Below are 23,706 nucleotides of genomic sequence, written 5' to 3' on the forward strand. Positions count from 1 at the left end.
CTTTTCTTAAATACAAGATTAGATGCACAATTAAATATATATAATAATTTTTTTTTTATTAAACATCTGTTTATTATTATTATATGAAAATTGTGTCATAGATCCGTTGCGTTAAAATGTAAACGGGTCACGAGAAATGAGACGGAGTAAATAAAAGCGCCGTTTAACGAAGCCGAGCATATACGTTTTCGCGATGGAAACCGCATATGCTAGCTCTTGCTCTATCGCGTCATTCGTCGTCGTTAGATAGGAAAAACGCTGACGCCACTAAACGCAGTAACATGTCGCACGATGATTCCGCATATAGCCGAGGAATCTGACGCGTGTCCGTTTTTCCGTCAGCTCTCGACCGCGGGCGAAAAGTTCGCTCGTCATTCCGCCGCGGGAATGGAACTTCCTGTCGCGCAGATATACGTCCGGTTGCTTTGCGTTTCGAATTATGTAACGAGCGCGCGACAGTGATCGGGCAAGAAAACCGTAACAAGATGCAACTGCATGTCCGACGAGGAACGCGGCTCCGCGAAGTGCCTTAAGAATAGCTGCGTAAAAATAACCGGCGTAGACGGAGTATCAGTGGAAAGAGAGAGAGAGAGAGAGAAACTATGTAGAGAATCTCACAATTATGCTCTTTTTTTCTTATTCATACGCAAACGCGCGCATCCGTGTTTCATTATAACATATAACATTAGTATGCATCCGCGAATGGCCGCGACTTGGCCATTTGTCACGAGTCTGTCGCAAGTTCACCCTGGTTTAATGCATTCGCGCCTCCAGGTCGTTTTCCTTCTCCAGCCCTTTGCTTCCTTCGCCCGACGTTGCTTTTGCCGCAATTTTGGAATGGCAACGCCGTTAACAGGCGGCGTTTCCTTACACGCACAAAGCAACGGTAGTCAACGTTCTGAGGTTCGCGGTCGGGCTTGACTGATGCCGGGTTTGGTTGCCGAAAAGCGCTGTCGACGCCATTCAAGCAAAAGCGCGATGCGATCGATTCGTCTACGACGTGTAACGCTTAGGGTGACAGAAATGAATTTTAACACACAAAATTTCCTTTCGAATCTGTGATATTTGAATCAAAAATTAATTATTAATTAATAACACCAATTGTGGACGCAATACGAAATTTTTGTCTCCTACATATGACATTTTGTCAGATTTGACAGAATTTTTATTATTTTGACAGATTTTGATTATTATTATTGCATTTTATAATTGAAAGATAGTTTGCAACACAGTTAATTTGTGTAATTATTTAACATGATTTATTAATTGTTTAATGTGATTCATTAAACTGTTTGTGCATATATAACGGGACTTATTGTTAGTATCGTAAATTCAAGCAAATAGATCAATACCGCGAACTGTCACATTAGCACGTCCAGATTATTGCCAGCAACAGTTTCATCGATGACTTATTATTATCGGCCAGTGAAGTCGCAGCGATAAATAACCTCCATATATCGATAATCTATTATTCGTTTCATGTTGACCTAGCGTGCGAGTTATTCTTTTTTTTTTTTTTTAAAAAAAAAAAAAAAAAAAAAAAGATACATATATGAGTGTTTTCAAAAGAAACGATTCTTAAATTTGCACGAGACTTAAACTGGAGCACATACGTTTGATAAGTTTCAAACCGATAGCATCTCAAACATTTACCTTGCCAAGACATCACTTTGAGTAAAATTACATTTAAAAAAAATTACATTACCAATAGACAAGAATAACGTGACGAAAGATCTTTTAAAAATCTTTTCTCATTATTCGCTAATTTTCATACATCTTTCATTTTATTTTAAAAAAATATTTGAATATTTGAAAAATCTATGAGCAATATCGTAATAAGCATTAAAGAAAATTGTATGGAATTTTTGAAGCTTGTATTTATGCGTAAATTCAATTACAGCTCACTTATTACGAAAAAGCTGGCAAAATTAATAACTACAATTTTTTGCATTATTTTCAAGGATAGTGTACTATTATGCAGAGTGTACATAATGGTCGTGTAGCGCGCAACACTTGTGTAAAGTTTAAAAAATGAGTCAAGTGCGTATTGTGAATGTTACACGTGGTGTAACATTTGCTGTGCACACTTGTGACAAATGACACTTTATTGATATTGGCAGCTGCGTAAAGCATTAAAATTATTGATTTTATCATTTATCAATGCAACATCTTTAAAATCTGCAGAAAAATTAGGTAAACTGCATAAATCATATTTATTCACTATATTGTTTGCAAGAAAGTTACAGAGAAAAATAAATTTTAGTAATTTATAATTTTCTTCAGTCTGCATAAGAATATTGTTTCACGCGTAACTTAATTTATTTTATTTATATTTGATATATCATATTAAAAATTATTCGCAAATTAATGACAGTACACGATATTTTAAGAATATCTGTTTATAGGATTAATTATTTCATTTAAATATAATTAGCGCGTTTCTCATTTTCGCAAATTCCGAAAAAACAAGGAATAATTAAAAATATATAGAAAAGTATTCAGAAATATGGAATTTAAATATCGATATATGCGTTACAAGATATACAAAAATAGAAAACAGAGGAAACGACGGCTGCAATATTTACGAAAAACGTAAGAAAGCAAAATGGTCAGAACAATATTTTTCCAAATATCTGTTCTATATCAGTTGCGTGAATTTCCACTTTCAAATTCTGTTCACTGGTACTTCACGTTGTCATTCTTAAACTAACTTGTTAAAAAAAAAAGTGTATACAACTTTAATAATTCTAAAAAAATTTTCTAAATTAATCTATTTACTTTTCAATGAATATTTTCTCGTTATAGAAATTAATGCAGTAACATTTATTTGGACGCGTCGCGGGGCAAAAGTTTAACGAAATAACACACTCTTGATGATTATGTTACGTTATTTATGGCTTATGAAAGAGCGGGAATATGCGTTGGCAGAGGCCAAGTTGAAAAACTGACTGTTGCACACGAGACTAAATAATAATAACGCTAGTCGCGGGATTATTTATGACTTGCCAAACTCTTTCTCTCTCTCTCGTGGTGGTAAACGCATACGAACCAGCGAAAACCGGAGTTTCGAAATACGTAACCGAACGGACGCGACGGAGCGATATTTTCTGAGTATCGATTTTGCAAGCGCGAGCGCGGAGCGAATACATATTTCCACTGCAATTTAGCCGATCGCGCGTCATCCCTCGTGCAAACCTTTCTAACCCCCTAAGAGAGAGCGTGCCGCTGACGGCAAAGTTGCCGTCTCGAGAGTGAAACTTTTGCGGAACTTTGCAGCGAGGAGCGGAGATTAGCCCTCGGGAGTTTTAGTTTCCGTTCTACAATGAGTAGAATTCAGAAACGTCTCATTGCGCGACAAAAAAAAAAGGAGAGAAGGATCGATCGCTCGTTTAGGACTCGTCTAACGAACTGCGAAGATCGGGTAGAGAAAATCCTATCGAAAGAAATTGCGCGGCAAATCAGTTAGGAGAGAAATTAAATATCTCTCACGGGTTAATAATAATAAAAAAAATATTAGCTTATGATTACTATTATTAGTATTATACTTCTTCTTTTGGTTTCTTTTTTTAGTAATTTGAAAGAAATAAAAAAAGATAATTAAAAATAAATAAAATTTATATAAAAATTAATATTATTTATAAATATAAAAATATCAATTTTTATATGTTTTATTTTTTATTTATTTTTAGTAATAGGAATTATATTAAATAATATTATTTAAATAAATGGATAAATATTATTAAAAATAAATGAAAAAAATAAATATTATTTAATTAAAATAAATAAAAAATATAATCTTTTGGAATTCCATTCATTGTTCTTTGCCAATTTCTTGGACTCAAATCTTTGCATCATTACATGATCATTGGTATTCTCAACTCTGAGCCGTCCAAGATTCGATAATCGTGACGTGTCATCAATTGTTCAATTGAGCCATACAATTGCGACAAATTGTCGCGGCATGTTAATTCTCAAATTCGCTGTTTTCATCGATTTAATCCTAATCGCCTTTGAAACGCTCAAATGGCATTTACGCGATAAGCATGCGGTTCTATAATAGTATTAATCTTTAATTGCATTGTCGCGTAAGCACATTCCTGCTCGAGTAATAACGTTCGCCACAGTAGCCTCGTGTTTCGTATTCTAATTGGATTTTCTGGAAAACTTACGAATTCTTGTTTATAGAGTCCGCTTCATTACTTCGCCATTATTAATGTTTACTTTACTTCTGTTTGCCATCGTTTTGTCGCGACGGACGTAAGAAAGCACCCTTTGTGCTTGGCTTCGGAATCGTTTTTAGCGCGATGCCGCTAGTTCGAACGCTCACCGGCAATTACGTTAATAATGCAATCTCATTTACGTCAGTCAGGAATTACATCTAAAATAGCTAGCGTAGAACATGGGTTAAATGCGAGAATAAGTAGATTAACCAGCCGCGCTCTCCTTCATACGTCTTATGTCCCATCAGACGGTCGACTTGTCTGCTGATGTAGATAGAATCGTGATTATTGCAATTTTAATGAATGAATTCTATAACCGTACGTCGCGTAGTTAATGTACAGACTCTGACTAAAGTAAATCAATAAATTTATCAAGGATACATCAAGGTTTACGAAATAAACTGTCTTGAATAACTAGTAGAACCACCTTATTTGTTCATTCGAATCATTTCTCTTCTACACAAAATAACAACTAATGAATTCATCCAATTTTGATGTACTTTGATTTAATGTATTTAATTTTGTTATCAATACATAAATTATTTAATAACGTAAAATGAAGAAATATATTCAGCTTATAAATATTTAAAGTTTAGGATTTTCCTAATTCTTTTTTAATTATCGCAAAAAATGGATGCAAAAATCTGAGAAAAAAGTTGCACTGTCAGTAATATTTTTCTTGTAATTATGTCTGCAAAATTTTCCGTTGCGTTTAAAATTCTTGTAAATTATCTCTGGATGCAACGAACCAATAGAAGTTTCTGTGGAAACTTGGCTCATGCTGAAAGTCATCCTGTGTTCTCGATGTATTAGCCCGGCTTCTGGAGCAACGACTTCGACCGGCAGTGAAGTTCGGGTTATCCCGTAGCATTAATTAACCCGGTCGTGGCAAAGGAACAAAAGGCTTCCTTTTCCCTCGTTGCCGACGAGAGAACGAACCCTCGGCGTTCTCTTCTCGTTTTTTCTCGCGCATCGTTGCACAATGTTGCCGGGCTACGGATGGATCAGCGCCATGACGTTTTTCTCATAGTCTCTTGGTCATTGTTCCGACCGATTCGTCCGAATCGGTTAAAAAGAGGATGAAAAACAAGAGGACTAAACGAAGAATCTCACGAAATTATTTCCAAAATTAAACTAGGCTCGACGAAAATACGCAAGGTTTAATTAACAGAAAATTAACACCGAAGAAACTTTTTCCGTGGTTAGGAAAAAATTAAATATACCGCGAGGATAAAATATTACGTCGTGTTTAACAATATGCATTTTAATATACTTTCATAAATACGTATATATCCGGATTTCTAATCGTATAAATTTTTGTATTACACGTGCAGGCAAAGTGGCACTTTGTGTGCGTGTTTTCTGTGCGGAAAGCGGCCGATTTCCCACGCCGCTATCTAGCGGCGACGCGGTGAGTGAATGAGCCGCATTCAAAGCCATTGCCTACGGCTGAGCCGCGTTTAAAGTCATTGCCCACAGCTAAAGCCGTGGGCAATACATTGCCCACGGCTTTAGCCGTGGACAATGACTTTGAACACGGCTATTCCCGCACCGTGCCGCCGCAAGATGGCGATGTGCGATCGGCCACCTCGCGCACAGAAAACGCGCACAAATCCACTTTGCCTGCACTTCTCTCGCCTTCGGCTCGTGCGTCCATCCCCCGCACTCGTGACCAATTGTCAACTTTCCGCACTTGATACAGAATATACTATTTTTTTATTTCTTTTAATCCAAAATCCAAAGTAATTAGATACAACGTTATTTAATTAAACGGTCGGGATATTTGTATATTAAAAAACAATATATCATTACGCGCGTGCACGAAAAATTGAAGCGCGCTCTAAAGTATCCGTTTGACAAATATATATATACGGATTATAATTTTTATCAGGGAGAAAATTAAAAAGCTCGGGAGTTGCGCTTGAATGAATCCCTCTTGTTTCTACGGGGGAATCAATCTCGCAGCGGCATATAGGTATACGTTGCTTGCGAACCTGCGCATATATCGATATGGATAGCGGCATATCACGCGCTTCTCTAGAGCCCGCTTAATATTCATAACGTCTTTCCCCCTCGGCAACTCCAAACACATTTTAATAACATTTTTTACGGGGCGCTCGACCTCAACGCCTCAAAAGCGTCAACCTCTCTCTCTCTCTCTCTCTCTCTCTCTCTCTCTCTGCGTTTTTTTCCACGATAAAAAATATTCTGTCCACCCCTCTGACCTCTTAACAGCGCCTCGACTCTATCGCCTACAACCCTTTTCTCCGACGCGTCCAACTTCTCGCGAAAGTCGGTCACAAAGTATCCAACTTTGCCGAAGTCGCGTCGCGGGATGAATCGAAAACGGTTCCGCGCGGCTTCCGCTTGTTTTTGCAACGCGATATTCTCGCAGGAGAGAAACCGAGGCGATTATATGCACTCGCGAAAGCTCCCCTCGTCATCTCTGTGTCTCCTTTTGCCTTTCTTGCGCCTCCAGGATTCGCGGAAGGTCGCATCTTGCGCGACGTCTTTGTGACATTTTCGAATCAACATTGTCATGAATATTTCAGTCGATTTGCGAGCTTTTTCACGTGGATTCATATATAAGAGATATCTAGCCATCCTTTTCCCATTTTCTCGACATTTGATTTGATCTTGCAATTTTTGTATATATAGATAACTATGATATATGTATAAATTAGTAAAATGTCTATATTATTTTTAATTATTGTATAGCGAAACGAATCTAAATGTATATGTATATACATACGAAATCTTGAAAAAATGCATTGAGTGCATTGAATTCACTTGAATTTTATAAACATTAGAAATGTTTAAATTGCGATATATTTCATTTATCAATATTTTATTATTTCCGGTTTTCGTATTCCTGTTTTAATAGAAAATTGTGAAAAAAATTTCATTTCTTATTGTCACAGAGGAATATATTATATAGCTATTATACAAAATCAATACTGTCAGATAAAAATATTTTTATATTTATTATCTTTTAATTAAAGTTTAATATTTTTTCTAAAAATTAAATTGACTCTTCTCCTGAAAATTAAATTTAAGACTCCCAAATTCTCTTAAACTCACTGCACGCATAAAAATAAAAAATATGCCATTGTTTGCATTAAAAAACAAATTTATGTATTAGAAAAGCGTATCTTAATGAATTCATAGATGCATTAACTTGAATTTGAAACATTAAAAATGTTTAAATTTCCACATATTTCATTTATCAATATTTTATTATTTCCGACTTTGGTATCCCGTTTTAATAGAAAATTGTGAAAATTATTATTTCTTATTGTCACAAAGGAATAAATTACGCTGCTGTCTTTACAAAATTAAAATACTATATCAAGTAAATTTCTATATTTATTATCTCTAAATGAAAATTTATTATTTTTCTAAAAATAAAATTGACTTGAAGATAAAATTTAAGATTTCCTCAAATTCTCTTATATAAATAAATTCACTACGCGCACAAAAATAAAAAAAAAGCCACGCTATTGTTTGCACGGTCATTTACGACGTATAACGCGACACGATTTTTTCATGCAATGAGGATTACGAAAACGTATTTCCGACGGACGACGCGCTCTCACCGCGGGAACAATGTTGGATTATCACGAAGCGGAATAATCCGATCTTACGACAAGGAAGATCTTACGCGCACTAGAGGATACCATATACGAGAATCGCGGGAACCGCGCGATTTTTCCAACGAGCACATACGTCGGAGTCAGGGAGAAAAGTAAATCGGTTTTGCACATCTCGACTGCATGTTGACGGAGAATAATACAGCCCCCATTGGCTTGCCGCTCTCTCCCTGTAAGGAGAGAGAGATGAGAAATTAAGTGAACCGTGCATGGCATACCGGATATATCGCATCTCTCGACGCACTCGTTTAAGCCGCTCCCGACGCATTCGAGCGTGCGGATTCAGAATAGAAAATAATATTTGTCCACGGGATATATGCCATCTCTGGCAAACGTCGTCTGATTCGTCGATTCTTTCCCCTGAATCCTCGATACCGTGTCTGACTACACTTCTGCTTTCATTGTGGGACCTTCGCCACGCAAACTTCATCGCGAGGCACTGTACACTTGCGTTTAGATCGGATTTTATTATTTCCGCAAACATATTAGCACGGAAATATTTAAAAGATTTTTTTTTTTACATTTAAAATCGCTTTGGATTGCGCGGATTCTTCTTAATTGACAGAAGAGTTGATAATTTCGAGTATTAATAAGAAATACTGCTAATACTAACTAATAAAAAATTTTAAAAATCCTGGGCGTCCGCAGAATTTTTTCCAGGAAGGCATAATTAATTTTGTTTTATTTTTTGTTCGTTCTTAATTTCTTAAATTTTACTTTTTTACTATTTTGTTGGTGAAATATTTAAAAGATTTTTTTTTACATTTAAAGTCGCTTTGGATTGCCCGGATTCTTCTTAATTGACAGAAGAGTTGATAATTTCGAGTATTAATAAGAAATACTGCTAATACTAACTAATATAAAATTTTAAAAATCCTGAGCGTCCGCAGAATTTTTGCCAGGAGGGCATAATTAATTTTGTTTTATTTTCTGTTCGTTCTTAATTTTTAAATTTTACTTTCTTAGCTATTTTGTTGTTTTGATTTTTTTTAATAAATATAAATTGCAGTGTTTATTAAAAAAAAAAAAAAACAAATTCTTATTTTTTTTACTAATTCCAAGAGGGGACAAATGCCCTCTTTTATGGACACCCGTAATCAAAATATGACTGACAAAAATTTTGCGTTTATTGTCACGCACGTGCCAATAAAGATGATTGCTCCGAAAATATCCGCAGAATTTTTTCGAGAAGAGCATAATTAATTTTGTTTTATTTTCGGTTCGTTCTTAATTTTTAAATTTTACTTTCTTAGCTATTTTGTTGTTTTGATTTTTTTTAATAAATATAAATTGCAGTGTTTATTAAAAAAAAAAAAAAACAAATTCTTATTTTTTTTTACTAATTCCAAGTGGGGACAAATGCCCTCCCTTATGGACACCCGTAATCAAAATATGACTGACAAAAATTTTGCGTTTATTGTCACGCACGTGCCAATAAAGATGATTGCTCCGAAAATATCGGTCGAAAAGGAGGATAATAGAGATATATTAGCAAGATAGTACCATCGTTATTGCGCATCGAAAAGTACGCCGGTGCTTTGTACACTGTCTATCTCTACAACTATCGCATTATTTCGTCCTGGAACGAGGGACACACGCAGGACATCGTAATAAAGATATCGATCCACATATACCGTGACCAATCCCCATCGAGGCACCGCATCGATAGTATAGAAGGGTTACCGCGGCTCGTATTTCCCCAAACCCAAACACCTTTCCTTTCACCAACCCTATATTCTGCCCGTGTCTCCATTCTATATATATATATATATATATATATATATATATATACAGTACCCTCCACAAGTTTGGAAACGCCTTGCATTTGCAGATTTTTTATATGAAAAAGTCGTTAAATACTTGTGGAGGGTACTGTATATATATATATATATATATATATATATATATACAGTACCCTCCACAAGTTTGGAAACGCCTTGCATTTGCAGATTTTTTATATGAAAAAGTCGTTAAATATTTAAATAACATTTTTATTCATGACAGATCGCTGCCATGTGATTGTTTAACTGTCAAATGTAAAATGTTTCCGAACTTGTGAAGGGTGCTGTATGCAATAAATAACAAATATCCACTTATAAGACTGTTTTTTGTTATCACGATTAATAATATTTCAAATAATATAAGTACTGATAAAAACACCCCATTAAGTATATATATTCTTGCATGTTACGAATATCTAATTAAAGAATATTTCTTTAGAGAATTTTTCTCTTAAATTAAGAGGGTTCTTTTGACTGACCTTCTTTTCTCTCAATTATTTTATTCACTAAAATTTTATTTAAATCTCACAATCAGAACTATATAGTTCCATTATCGAATTTAATCTGACAAGCTCGTTTTCACAATCGTTAATAAATTGAAAAATCTGTCATTAAAATTACAGTAAAGTAATTTAAGAACAAGATATCTGTGCAGACTTTTTGTATGAATAAATCGTAAAATATTTAAATGATATTTTTTATTTATGACAGATCGCTGCCATGCAATTGTTTAACTGTCAAATGTAAGGTGTTTCCAACTTTTTGAAGGGTACTGTATATATATCTATCTATATGTATGTACCATGTGGGACAAACGTGGCGTCGATATTTATCGACGCGGACCTACGTAGGATCTACGTGCAAGAGTGACCCTAATTCGCGGCAGTTGTGTGTGCGACGAATCGCTTTGATGGAACGGCACCATATATACCGCTCGTTCTCGTCTTTCGTAATCACAGTGATATTATTTCACGAACGCGAACCCCAATACGTGTTTACATGGAAATCCTTTCACCGCCCCCTCACATTGCTAGCCCGTTTTTAATCAATTCGTCGCTCTACGATTTCAAAGAACCTCTAATTAAACAGATCATTCGGGGAGTGCCTCGAATTTTTACGCCGCAAATTTTCAACATCAATTTCATTGTTCGTATATATGAGAGAAATTTATTAAATTTAGAAAAATTTATTAAATCTAAGGTTTTATTTTAATCGTGTCAAATTTTTCACCGACTCTCAATTTATGTCATTTTATAATATAATTTAAACGATTATGTTATATATACGAAGAAGATCTTTATTTTATTACGGCAAAAATCAAATAATTGTTATATATATTATATCCTACTGCAGAATGTTGAACTCATTAATAATTTACGAAATAATAATAACGTTGACGCGGTACTCGATAAATTGTGAATAATAAATTTGAATGTTGCTTTCGATGTGCTCGTATAAAAATAAATGATATCGGAATAATGTAGAACACAGATGTGCGTTTCTTCTTTCCTCTCGATTATTTTATTAACTAAAATTTTATTTAAATCTCACAATCAGAACTATATAGTTCCATTATCGAATTTAATCTGACAAGCTCGTTTTAACAATTGTTAAGTTGAAAAATCTGTCATTAAAATTACAGTAAAGTGATTTAAGAACAATCTCTGCATTTAAAATCCACTAAAATAATTTTCCAATAATTATAAAATAATTAATATATTATATTATTTATATTTTAAACATTTTATATATTATATTACCTACTATATTTTATTATTTTGTATACATATAATTATTATAAATATTTTATTAGAAAATTTGTAAATTTCAATTACAGTTTTATCTTTCAATTATCCATTTTTCAATTTTAATGACAGATTTTTATTAACAATTATAAAAGCAAAGATATATACAATTTGTAAAATTCAAAAATCTTTCTAACCCAAAATCTCAATCTAGACAGAGCAATATGATTAATCATTAGTGCACGCATGAACATGCATGATCTCATAATTTCTTACAAGTCGATCGTAATTTGACGTTAAAATCCACAAAAATAATTTTCCAATAATTATAAAATAATTAATATATTATATTATTTATATTTTAAACATTTTATATATATTATATTACCTACTATATTTTATTATTTCGTATACATATAATTATTATAAATATTTTATTAGAAAATTTGTAAATTTCAATTACAGTTTTATCTTTTAATTATCCATTTTTCAATTTTAATGACAGATTTTTATTAACAATTATGAAAGCAAAGATATATATACAACTTGTATTAATTTCAAAAATCTCGATCTAAACAGAGCAATATGATTAATCATTAGTGCACGCATGAACATGCATGATCTCATAATTTCCTAGAAGTCCATCGTAATTTGACGTTGATATTGTCCACCGTCGCGATATTCGATCTTGAGACACGAATGTTAGAGAGGTCAACGCGATCGCGCTCTTGGGGGTCGGCCCATGTAATCGAGCCTACATATCGATCTATTAGCAAATTATAGTAACGTTACGAGACTAATTACCGTCGTCGGTGTACGTATCTGAGATCGATGGAAACTCCGGATATGTGGATGTATACGTAAGCGAGGCGAAGGCGCGTTCGTGTTTGCCCGGCCTCGTTTCTGTACGGAAGCGGCGGAATACCCGGGGGATCCTGCTGGTCGAATTAGTATTTAATAGTGAAAGTTTCGCGTGTATACCGCGAGAAAGCTATCTTTCCCGTGGACTTCGAAAGCGCCCACAACTGGGGCATTATAACTGTATATAGAAGAAAGGTGAAGGAAGAGAGGATATCTACCGAAAGAAATGATCCTCCAAATGAGAGACGACTGTTATTCCCGGATCGGATTTCTGTTTCAGTCAAGTCAAGAAACTTCGTTCGGCTGGATTCACATTAGACTAATTGCAAAAGTTTTTTACTTTCACGGTGATTACCAACATCAGCTACAGGTTTCCACATAAGAAAATCGGCGAAACTGCAAATTTGTTCTCTTGGGGTGGATAATTCACTTTTGGGAGAAACATAAAGAGTGGTCGTCTTAAGAAAATAAAGATGATGTAAATATACGAAGAAAAGGTAATGTGAATTTTTTAACATTTTTTTTTTTTATATGTATATCATGTGATATCTGTCAAATTTGACACACATTTTTCAACTGTGTAATGTAATACGAAAATCGGGGCAAAATTTGGATAAAGTAAATTATCGCTTTGCTGAAATTAATTAAAAAATGTTGTACAACTATAGAATTCGTCGAAAACTATAAAATTCATAGTTCTGACCGTGAGTTGCTACTAAATAAATATTTAACCCAAAAAACTCGTATTTTCGTATATAGAGATGATATAAGCATTTTATTATATATTATGTTAAATTAACACAAAAATTTCTGTAGACCATTTGGGACACGTGATACATACATAGATATATAAATTAAAGAGCCAAGAATTTTAAGAAATCTGAAAGAGAAGTATTACAATTTTTAATATTCAAAATTAATATATCAAGTATGAAAATAATATGAAATATAATTTAAATTTTTAAATATTTATTAAATATTTATTAAATATTTATTAAATATTTATTTAAGAAGACTAAACATTTAATGATTTAATTGCACGATCGTAAAAACTTAAAAGCTCTTCAAATAATAAAAGACATATCGCGGAACAATAGAACAATTTCGTGTCGTTTACTCCGTTTCTTGAAAAAAAAAAAAAAAAAAAAAAAAAAAAAATCGTGATTATTATTTGTATTTGAGATAATGGAAGTCGAGGGGGAGGGCATATGTAAACCACGGTTATGTAATCAAATTCGCGTCGCGCCGCGTACGCTGGCAATCAACGACGCCCAGTGCGCGCTGTAATTGAGTCAACTGTTAAAAGTGCAAGCAAGCTCGAATGACCGTTCCTGACTGTAAACCGCATATTACGTTACACTATTTAATTTGACGGTTGACTTGCCCGTGTAAATACAAACTCTCGTTTCCCGCACTTATCACGCGCCATGTGTCGCTTGTCAGCTCAGTCTGTGAAATCGTAATTGGTACGAGGAGCGTTTATTCCGTTATCACCATGTGCTTATACACGCTCTATAAAACCCTCTCCGACGCACATATTTTTCGCGACCGCACATATCGCTGCACCGATAATAACTCGTCGAAAAATTAATCCAGCTGCGACTGAAGAGTACGAAAACCGCGAATCTTGCATATTACATCATTTGCAGCACAACGGCTTTTACATACATGTAAAAGCAATCGAGTAATCACAGAATAGAATAAGGGCTGAGAGCCAAAAATTATTATTTATTTTGATACATACAAATTAATATTGAGACAATATTAATTTTACACTGAAGATGGTCTAAATAAGACCAAAATGTTTGTGTAATAATATCTGTATTAAAATGAATAATAATTTTTGGCCGTAATAATGGCTTCGGCTCTCAGAATTTTCTCTTAGAATTTACCCTGAAAATCAATGGTAATCGTGGGACAATATGGTATTGGAAGAATCTTATAAGAGTTTCTCTGATTAATATTTATTACAATAAAAAATATTTATATGTACATAGTAAAATAAATCGAATATATTTTATATCTTATTGTGGTAGATATTAATATTTTTATTGTGGTAAATATTAATTAGAGAGACTCATAAAATTTTTTCAATATCATATTGTCTTACAATTACCATGATTTTCAGGGTAAATTCTAAGAGAAAATTCTCTCTGTAACTTACTCTAAGAGTTAAAAAAAAAAAAAAAAAAAAATATTTCTACAAAAAAATACTAGTATCAAATATGCAATAGTATAAAAGAATGAACTTTTTGAAACGTTATTCAAGCCCTTATTCTATTCTGTGATTTATTAATTTTGCGAGCCTGTTGATTTAATTAATCAATCAAGTAATGTTCTCTATACACACGGAGAGAATTTTCTCTTAGATGTTACTCTGAAAATCCTGGTAATCGTAGGATAATTGGAAGAATTTTATAATAGTTTTTCTGATTAATATTTACAACAATAAAAAATATTAATATGTACATAATAAAATTAATCGAGTATATTTTATATCTTATTGTGGAAGAAATTAATATTTTTATCGTGGTAAATATTAATCAGAAAAACTCTTATAAAATTCTTCCAATACCAATATTGTTCCTTGATTATCACGATTTTCAGAGTAAATTTTAAGAGAAAATTCTCTGTGTGCAGAAATCTATAATTTTAGGAGAAGAAAATTAAAGGGGTTGTTAAAAATAAAAACCCAATTTTCAGGTCTCCTCAGGGAGAGGGTAATAAAAGATCCCTCTTAATTTTCGACAAAGATTCATCTCTTAAAATTCCTAAATATATCCCCTGAATATGATATTAATTATCCCAGAGAGAAATAAATTAAAAAAGCCTTCATTTATTCATACGATGAAAAATATTTTCACAAGAATTTTTATACAAAATTTAACCGAAAATAATGAAGACGACTAGAATATAACTTCCTTTATCATATCCCACGCAATTCGTCGTCGTCTCATTTTCACGGATGATTTGTCGCGCCCCGTCTTTTTCATTCGACGAGATGCCGGCTCTCTGTCAAAAACGCGGATCGCGGCGTTTTATCCGCGCACGCGAATATAAGCACACAGGGTTGGCAATTTTAAGCAAGAGCGGGATCGAGTACACCCAGGAAAAAGGGACGTACACGTCGCAAAGGGAAACCGCGAACGAGGGAGGGAAAAAAACGTAGTCTCATCAGCCTCGGCCGATTTCCCGACGGACCCTCGCGCCAGTTTCCCCTTTGACGAGCCCTTCCACGACGATTCCGCCATTCGTCATCCGAGCATGCGGACTCCTCGTCGCGGGAGAATATTTTCCGGTGTCGACGCACTCTCGGCGCGGTAAATTAAAGCGGCCTCGAAGACGACCAAGAGAAAGAGAGAGAGAAATCATAGAACGGCACGCGCGAAACAGGCCAGAAAAGAACGGAGGACGATGACTCGTGCCAATAATACACGCACACACCTGTTCGGCTTGAGTAATGGATGGAGAGTGCGGGTGGAGAGAAAACGACAAGGAGGAGCGATCTTTCTCTCGCTCTGCCAAGATTCGCGTCACGCTTATATTTACCCGACTGCACCAGCATCGGGGAATTCGCGCTCTCGCGAAGTTTACGGAGCGTCGCGCCGACTTCCCACGTAATACGACCGGAATTTCAACTCTTATATATATATATACTATTTCAAGATGCCCGATAAGAGTAACTACAGCATCCCAGTCGCGTTTCTCAGATAAAGTGACGCTGACTATAAAATAGAGGAAAATGATGACTGCGTTACAGAACAAAATCTATTTATTTGTTACACGCGGTATAGAACAATTTGTGTTTTCTCGTTAAAATTTTTGTGGGAAATATTTTACACATTATATATGTGTTAATTTAATATATTACTGTTTTGTTGATTGAACTTGAATGTTAAATTATTATTGGAAACTGGAAAAATGTAAAAATTAACACGATGTGTATCTATTTTTCATTTTACACGATAAATATGTTTTGCTTTATTAGTGACAAGATTTATATGTAAAATTTACATTTAAGAATGTGAATTTTTTATTTTATAATATAAGTGAAGATAATAAAATCTAAAATATTTTTTGTTAATTTTTACATTAAAAGTATGTTAATTTTATTCTAAATTTATTTCAAATTATTTGAAGTTTTGCATTTATTTTGTGTTAAAATATTAACACAATATTTGTGTCTCCATTTAACATATCCATATTCTGTTAAATTAACACAAAAATTTTTGTGGACCGTTTGAGACATGTGATATCTGTTAAATTTAACAGAAATTTTTCAACTGTGTAGTGAAAATTGTTTTAAATTGAATAACGTTTCAAAGAGTTCATTCTTTCATACTATTGCATATTTGATACTAGTATTTTTTTGTAGAAATATTTTTCTTTTTTTTTAACTCTCAGAGTAAGTTACAGAGAGAATTTTCTCTTAGAATTTACCCTGAAAATCATGGTAATTGTAAGACAATATGATATTGAAAAAATTTCATGAGTTTCTCTAATTAATATTTACCACAATAAAAATATGATTATCTACCACAATAAGATATAAAATATATTCGATTTATTTTACTATGTACATATAAATATTTTTTATTGTAGTAAATATTAATCAGAGAAACTCTTATAAGATTCTTCTAATACCATATTGTCCCACGATTATCATGATTTTCAGGGTAAATTCTAAGAGAAAATTCTCTCCGTGATAGAGTCGCCTTTTTATAGAGTCTAAATTAAATTTTTTACAATCAAATGTTTTTTACATTGTAATTTTTAATTACAGTTAATTTTTATCTTATTGTAAATGTTTTCTAAAAATGAATTAATAAGTCGTTATTGCTTTTTATTAAATTTGTATACAATATATAATTTTATTATTTAATAAACAGCAATAGAGACTCAATAATTAATTTTGAGAAAACAGACAAAAATTGACTGTAAGTATCTTTAATTAATTTTGATTAAAAATTACAACGTAAAAAAATTTGATATATAAGTACATAATATATATTGCAAGAACTATATTTATTCGCAATGAATAAAATCGCAGAAAGAGAAGAGTATATGCTTGTCCCGATAAAATTTCAAATATAAATTTCCCAAATAAATGCTTTTATAATCATCAAGAAAAACAAAGCTATCTCGATGTACCCAGAAAAGGGACGAAAGATCCTTTCAAAGGCTTAGATTCTACAAATGTCAAGATATCCTCGCGCGACTTAATTTCGATCCAGAGCTACCTTCCCATTTGTATACAGGACTCGTCTCTCGTTCTCCACCTTGGACCAATTCACTCTCTCTCTCTCTCTCTCTCTCTCTCTCTCTCTGGCCCAGCTCTATTTACCTTATCGTCCTTTTGCCTTCGTGCTCCTTGAACATGGTTTCTTGAAAAAGGGTTGAAGGCGCGATTGCGTTCTCATTGACACGAGTTTATGGAGCAGCGAGAAAACGCACGATCGGGATGGGGTCGAAAGGATAAGGTAGGAAACGAAGGAGCTTGTAAGGTCGGGTCGGATATGGAGCGAGCAGGTGCTCCCCATTTTCGCTCTCTCGACATACAATCCTTATAGATAACGCGTCGTTTGTAACTGTCACCGGGAGGTGGAAGAGAGTGATAGGGGGCAGCTACGTAAATACGTGACACACACACACACACAAATACGCAAACACACGTGTGCAGCCACTCGAGAGGCTTAGAAACGGAGCGAGAGAGAGAAGGTGCCAGGTAAGAGAGCAAGAGAGAGAGAGAGAGAGAGATGGCGCCGAAAGCCGACGCGACGATGTGGATGTGCACCAGTGCGAGAAGGGTTGATTCTATACAGCGACGTCTCTCAAAGTCCGCTAGCATGTAACACGGCGAGATTCGCCGGCCGGAACACCACTGTGTGTCAGTGGAAGCGCGAGGTGACTAATGTTACCTGAAGGTGGATTTGTATACCGCCTGAAATCGATAAGAACTCGAGACCGTGGGGCTAAAAGGAATCGAGGGTGGAAAGGCTGGGACGAGTAATGGGAAGAGACGGCCTCGTCACGAATTTACGGAAAAGGCTGAGTTGCATATACAAGAAAGATAATGATCGAGTAAGTCTTCGCGAAGCGTCTGCACATAAACGTTGCATGTGCGTAGAATATTCGAGCGAGATGTTCCAATTTGATAATTTTCAACGATTGTATTATGTAGGAAGATTTGGAACAGATTTCGTATAAAAACAGGCTCCCCGGAAAATTGCATAAAAATGATATGAGGCGAGATAAGGTAAATTTATTTTTTCCCCGATTTTTTTCTGATATATAGTGAATTTATATTAGGTATATCAAATATGTGTCAAGAAAAAAAATAATCGGATTTTGAAGATGTGTAATTTGAGAACACATTATATACACATTTGTATACCTAAATAGCATTAAATGTTGATCAATAAACATTTTTATATTAAAATTTTGTTGAAATAAAATTGAAATTTTAATCAATTTTTAAATAGAAAATCTAAGAAATAATAAAATATAATAATGTTTTCTGTTTGCAATGGTACACGGAGAGAAGTTTCTCTTAAAATTTACCCTGAAAATCATGGTAATCATGCGATAATATATGGTATTGGAAGAATCTTATAAGAGTTTCTCTGATTAATATTTACCACAAAAAAATATTAATATGTACATAGTAAAATTTACTAAGAATTTACATATTAATATTTTTATTGTGATAAATATTAATCAGAGAAACTCTTATAAGATTCTTCCAATATTGTCGCACGATTACCATGATTTTTCCAGGATAAATTCTAAGAGAAAATTCTCTCTGTGTAGAAAAAAAAAGTTCCTATATATATATGTGTGTAATAAATAAAAATTTTCACATCTTCAACTGACATTAATCAATTAAGAACTGCTGTTTGGAAATTTTGGAAAGAGAAAATTACAGTAAATTAATAATAGGTTTAATAAAATAAAATTGTAAAATTAATGTGAGTACGGGTCAACTCAAGAGCATAAATTATTAAGATGTTAATAAATATTATAAATTTTTTATTACCCAATTCTACCATATATCCCAATTATACCATATAAAAACAATTAAAACATATTAATACAATTAAATCACAAACGTTTCGACTGTACGCAGTCTTCATCACGTTTGTGATTTAATTGTATTAATATGTTTTAATTGTTTTTATATTGTATAATTAGGAAGCAATAAAAAATTTATAATATTCATTAACATCCTAATAATTTATGCTCTAATTTTTACTAATTTATTATTTTAATAAAATAAAACACCGCAATTTATCTTCCAACTTTTCAACTCTCCGCGGATATAGAATCTTAAGAATTTTTTTAAAACAAATCTCATAGAGTCGAGTGATTCGATTTCTGCTCGATCAATCTTGAATGACAGTCATCATCAATTACTCAAACACGAGTAGATGCGCATTTGTCGCGCGATGATGTACGGTCGAAAGTAATCGGGCGACGTGTTACCATAATCGACCGTCAAATATATGCGCGGGAGACCCAATGTTTATTCGCTTTCATGTTGCCGCAGCATCCGGACGGAGCTCAAATCAGTCCGATCCGAGGGTGGCACGCACGGAGAAGCCAGCATCCGGCTCGGCGGAAAATATGCGGAGCCGTACAAATGACTGCGAAGTGATAAATAATGTAACAGAGCCGGGTTCTCGTGTTACGTGTCGCGGATAACGTATCGTTCCCATTATACGTCTGTATCTAACGTTACGTCCGAATGGACATTGCGCGGTTCAAAATATAGTGTTAGACTACGATCGCATGGAAAGCTAGCTTTCTCTCTGTTGTAGTAACAACATATGGAATTACTTGGAAAAATTACTTGTCTTTAACAGCGTGCAAAAAACGCGCATTTATGTAAGCTGCTATGTTTGTGATTGTTAATTGTCTAATTACAATGTAATAAGTAATATCCCAGTAAGTGATAAATCATTGCCACAACGTTATTATTATTAGTTGTCAAGTATGTAGTTTTTAACATTGCACGCAACATCATATTATGAACAAACTTTGACATCGATTTTCGTTAAAGGTTTCGGTAATGTTGAAATTAACGTTTTTAAAATATTTTATTAATATTTTGAGAGCAATATGTTATTAAATAATGTTTTTAAAACATTTATAAAACATCAGTTAAAATATTTTTTACATATTTATTAATAATATTTTAAACATATTTATAAAACATTATATTATAACGTTTAAAAAATTTATATAAAATCAACATTTTTAAATGTTGGTTAAATATTTCTTGCTTACTGGGATCCCTCTTCGTAGTTTCTAATAAAATTTTGGCAACCATTTCTGCACCTATTCTGCACGTCATCTAAGTAGAAAGATTTTAAATAATGCGCGTATAAGTGGAAGAAATGATTCCTGAATAAACGACAAATCATGAATTTTATAAGAATAAATAAAAATAGCTATTTAAGTGAGAAGAATTTAAATTACGGTAAATATAGAGACAGAAATAAAATATATATCAAAAGACATTGTTTTATATATTTTTTAATTATATTCTTGGAGCGCGCGTAATTAGATGTCTAATATTTTACCTAAATTTACTTTCTTGAACATGCTTCTTTTTAAGAACACTCGAAATATTTTTAAATATTTTGTATCGTGTAAAAAGAAACTATATTATATTTTGTTTACTGATATTGAAATTCATAAATTAATACAGTGCAAACGCGTCAGAAATTGAATAAAACAAAAAATTAAAAAAAATTTATTCTACATAAAACAAGCGACATTTTTTCATCTTTTAAATAAACGGTGACGCATTCAATGCATGCTATTTTTATTTGTTATGCCATAAAGTAAATAAATTACTGCGTATGACGGCAACGCGTTCGTACTGCGAGATTTAATGGATGCGAGGATCGAAAGAGAGTTTGTTATCGTATCCGAGTCGCAATAAAGGTAACGTTGATTTAATAAAATTTACCATATAAATCTGAGCACTAAAATTCACCATTTCCAGAGAAGTAAACGTTTCCCTTTTCGAGACGAAATTGTCTTGCCGCTGCATTTCGCGTGGAGATATATTTTTCACGGCGTAGCAATCTGGCTACGTGCGACGCAAAACTGGCAGCGATATATTTTGGAAAGAGTAGAGATTCATTACGGCATTACGGCCATAAAACCTCTTTCATATTATTCATTCTCGCGTAGCGAACATTGCATTTTATACTGAGCCGAGTTTGAGTGAATCACGTTGCATGACGGAGAATTTTTTTTTAGTCATTTTAGGCGGCATACTCATATATACACAAAGCTAATTTGTTACTAATTTTCCAGCTACTTCTCATAAAGTAATTTGCCTCGTACGGGATGCATTTAATTATTGTAAATATTATATATGTTTTTTATATATGTACTTACTCAGTACAAATAATTATCAGTAGTTTTCATTAATATTATTATACTAATTAAGATGTTGATTAATAAAATATTTCAGTATTATTATATTAATCATCTGGTGTAAGAATATTCTAACAATAAACCAAACAAATGCATTTTATCAGTTTTCTCTTATTATTTATGTATCGAACATATTCATCAAATTTTTTAATCTCGCAGATTAAAAATATTATATATTTGTACTTAGTGTGCGTTAATACTTTTAATAGATATTTAATAGAATATATTTCTAAATAGTAAATATTTAAAATAATGTGTAACAAAATATTTAATAAAATATATTTATATAAGAAACAGATATTTAATAGAATAATATATTTATAAATAGTAAAAATTAAAAATAATATATATATATATATATATATATATATGTATATATAATAAAAATATTTAAAAATAATATATCTAATAAAATATTTAATAAAATAAATTTATATGAGAAACAGATATTTAATAGAATAATATATTTATAAATAGTATATATTCAAAATAATATATATATATATATATATATATATAATAAAAATATTTAAAAATAATATATCTAATAAAATATTTAATAAAATAAATTTATACGAGAAACCTTTCGCAATCTATCTTTCACAATCTAGCGAGCAAAACTTTTAACCGATACGCTTCCGTTCTACTTCTTGTTGCTTTTTATCATGCGATAAAAATTGACAGAAACTGTCTCTCGCGTAATACCGTGTCTCTACCGGTAAACAAAATTATGAGTAATATTAAGAGTCTTCGCGTCCGAAGCGAAGTGAAGGCTGGCCGCCGTGTTGCCAGGAAAACTTTTCTAGTGTTCGCCGTTACACCTCGCTGTACCCCGTCGGGTGCAGCGGAAAATAATGTGGCGTGACTAGAAGACTCTTCCTTGATTCCCTGCCAGATACGCAATTTACAGCCACGCCATGCGGACCCAATGGGAATTCCGCGCAAATTTGTCGCTTAGCAATTCGTTTCGCAAAGACTGACATTTGAATCCAGAGAATCGAAGATGCATGAAATACGATGACCCGCTTGAGCGCGCGAATTATTTAATGAAGCTAATTATTTCTGACAGAGATGAAGAGAAGCGCGCGTTGGCCGCATTATCAAACGTAGATTGAGATAGATGCAATAAGAGTTATATACTGTGTATATTATTTTTATTTAAATATTGACTCGATATTTTTAAAACTTTATAAAAGATACATTCTTTATAATAATAATTATCGCTCTACAAAATAGCAAAATTCTAATAATTAATCATAATTGTTCTAAATAGTTCAAAATTATATATAAGAATATTTATATAAGCAATCAGATTTTTTAATAAATAACAAAAATAAACTTATATACGTAGATGCAATAATATCGCGACGATAAGTCTCGGGACGCATTTTTGGCGTAATTTATATTCATTTAATCAAGTCAGAATCAAAGTGATAGAAATCCAAGTTATAAATGATCATTTTGTTACAATTTTTACGGACGTTAATTATTTTTTTAATGATACTTAAAGTCACATATATATATATATTTCATCCAATTAGTTAATGTTTTACTTTTTGTCAATGTAAATTTAATTCAAATTAAGGACGCGCAGTAAAATTATCGAATTAGATAGTAAATAAATTCCGTGATGCATTAATCATCTAATAAATAAATAACGCATACTTTAAATTATTTTAAATTGGCCAAAAAATTTGATATTTTGATTAATCTTATCTTATACACTAAAAAAAGCTATTGATTTCAAATAAATATCTATTTCAATAGTGCCATTAACACCATTTGTTTAAAACTAATAATACTGATTTACCATAAAAAAGATATTTATTTGATATAAGAAATCCTTTCTCAAAACAGGATAAATATTTATTTGTTTCAAATATAAATAATGTTAATGGCACTAAAATATGTATTTCAATAGTTTGAAATCAATAGCTTTATTTTTTCAGTGTATTACAATTGCTTTGAAATATTTGCATTATAAATGTCAGCCGTTGCC

The 23,706-nt window shown here is 32.7% G+C and overlaps 1 long non-coding RNA gene across 1 annotated transcript in view; it reads right to left on the reverse strand.

Moving 5' to 3' along the window:
• LOC146721741 (uncharacterized) overlaps positions 1-23,706 on the reverse strand; it is a 281,366-nt gene that overhangs the window by 80,282 nt on the left and 177,378 nt on the right. The window lies entirely within an intron of this gene.

This window comes from Nylanderia fulva, unplaced genomic scaffold (genome assembly GCF_048542155.1).
Source record: "Nylanderia fulva isolate GAGA-0341 unplaced genomic scaffold, ASM4854215v1 Scaffold42, whole genome shotgun sequence".
NCBI lineage: Eukaryota > Metazoa > Arthropoda > Insecta > Hymenoptera > Formicidae > Nylanderia > Nylanderia fulva.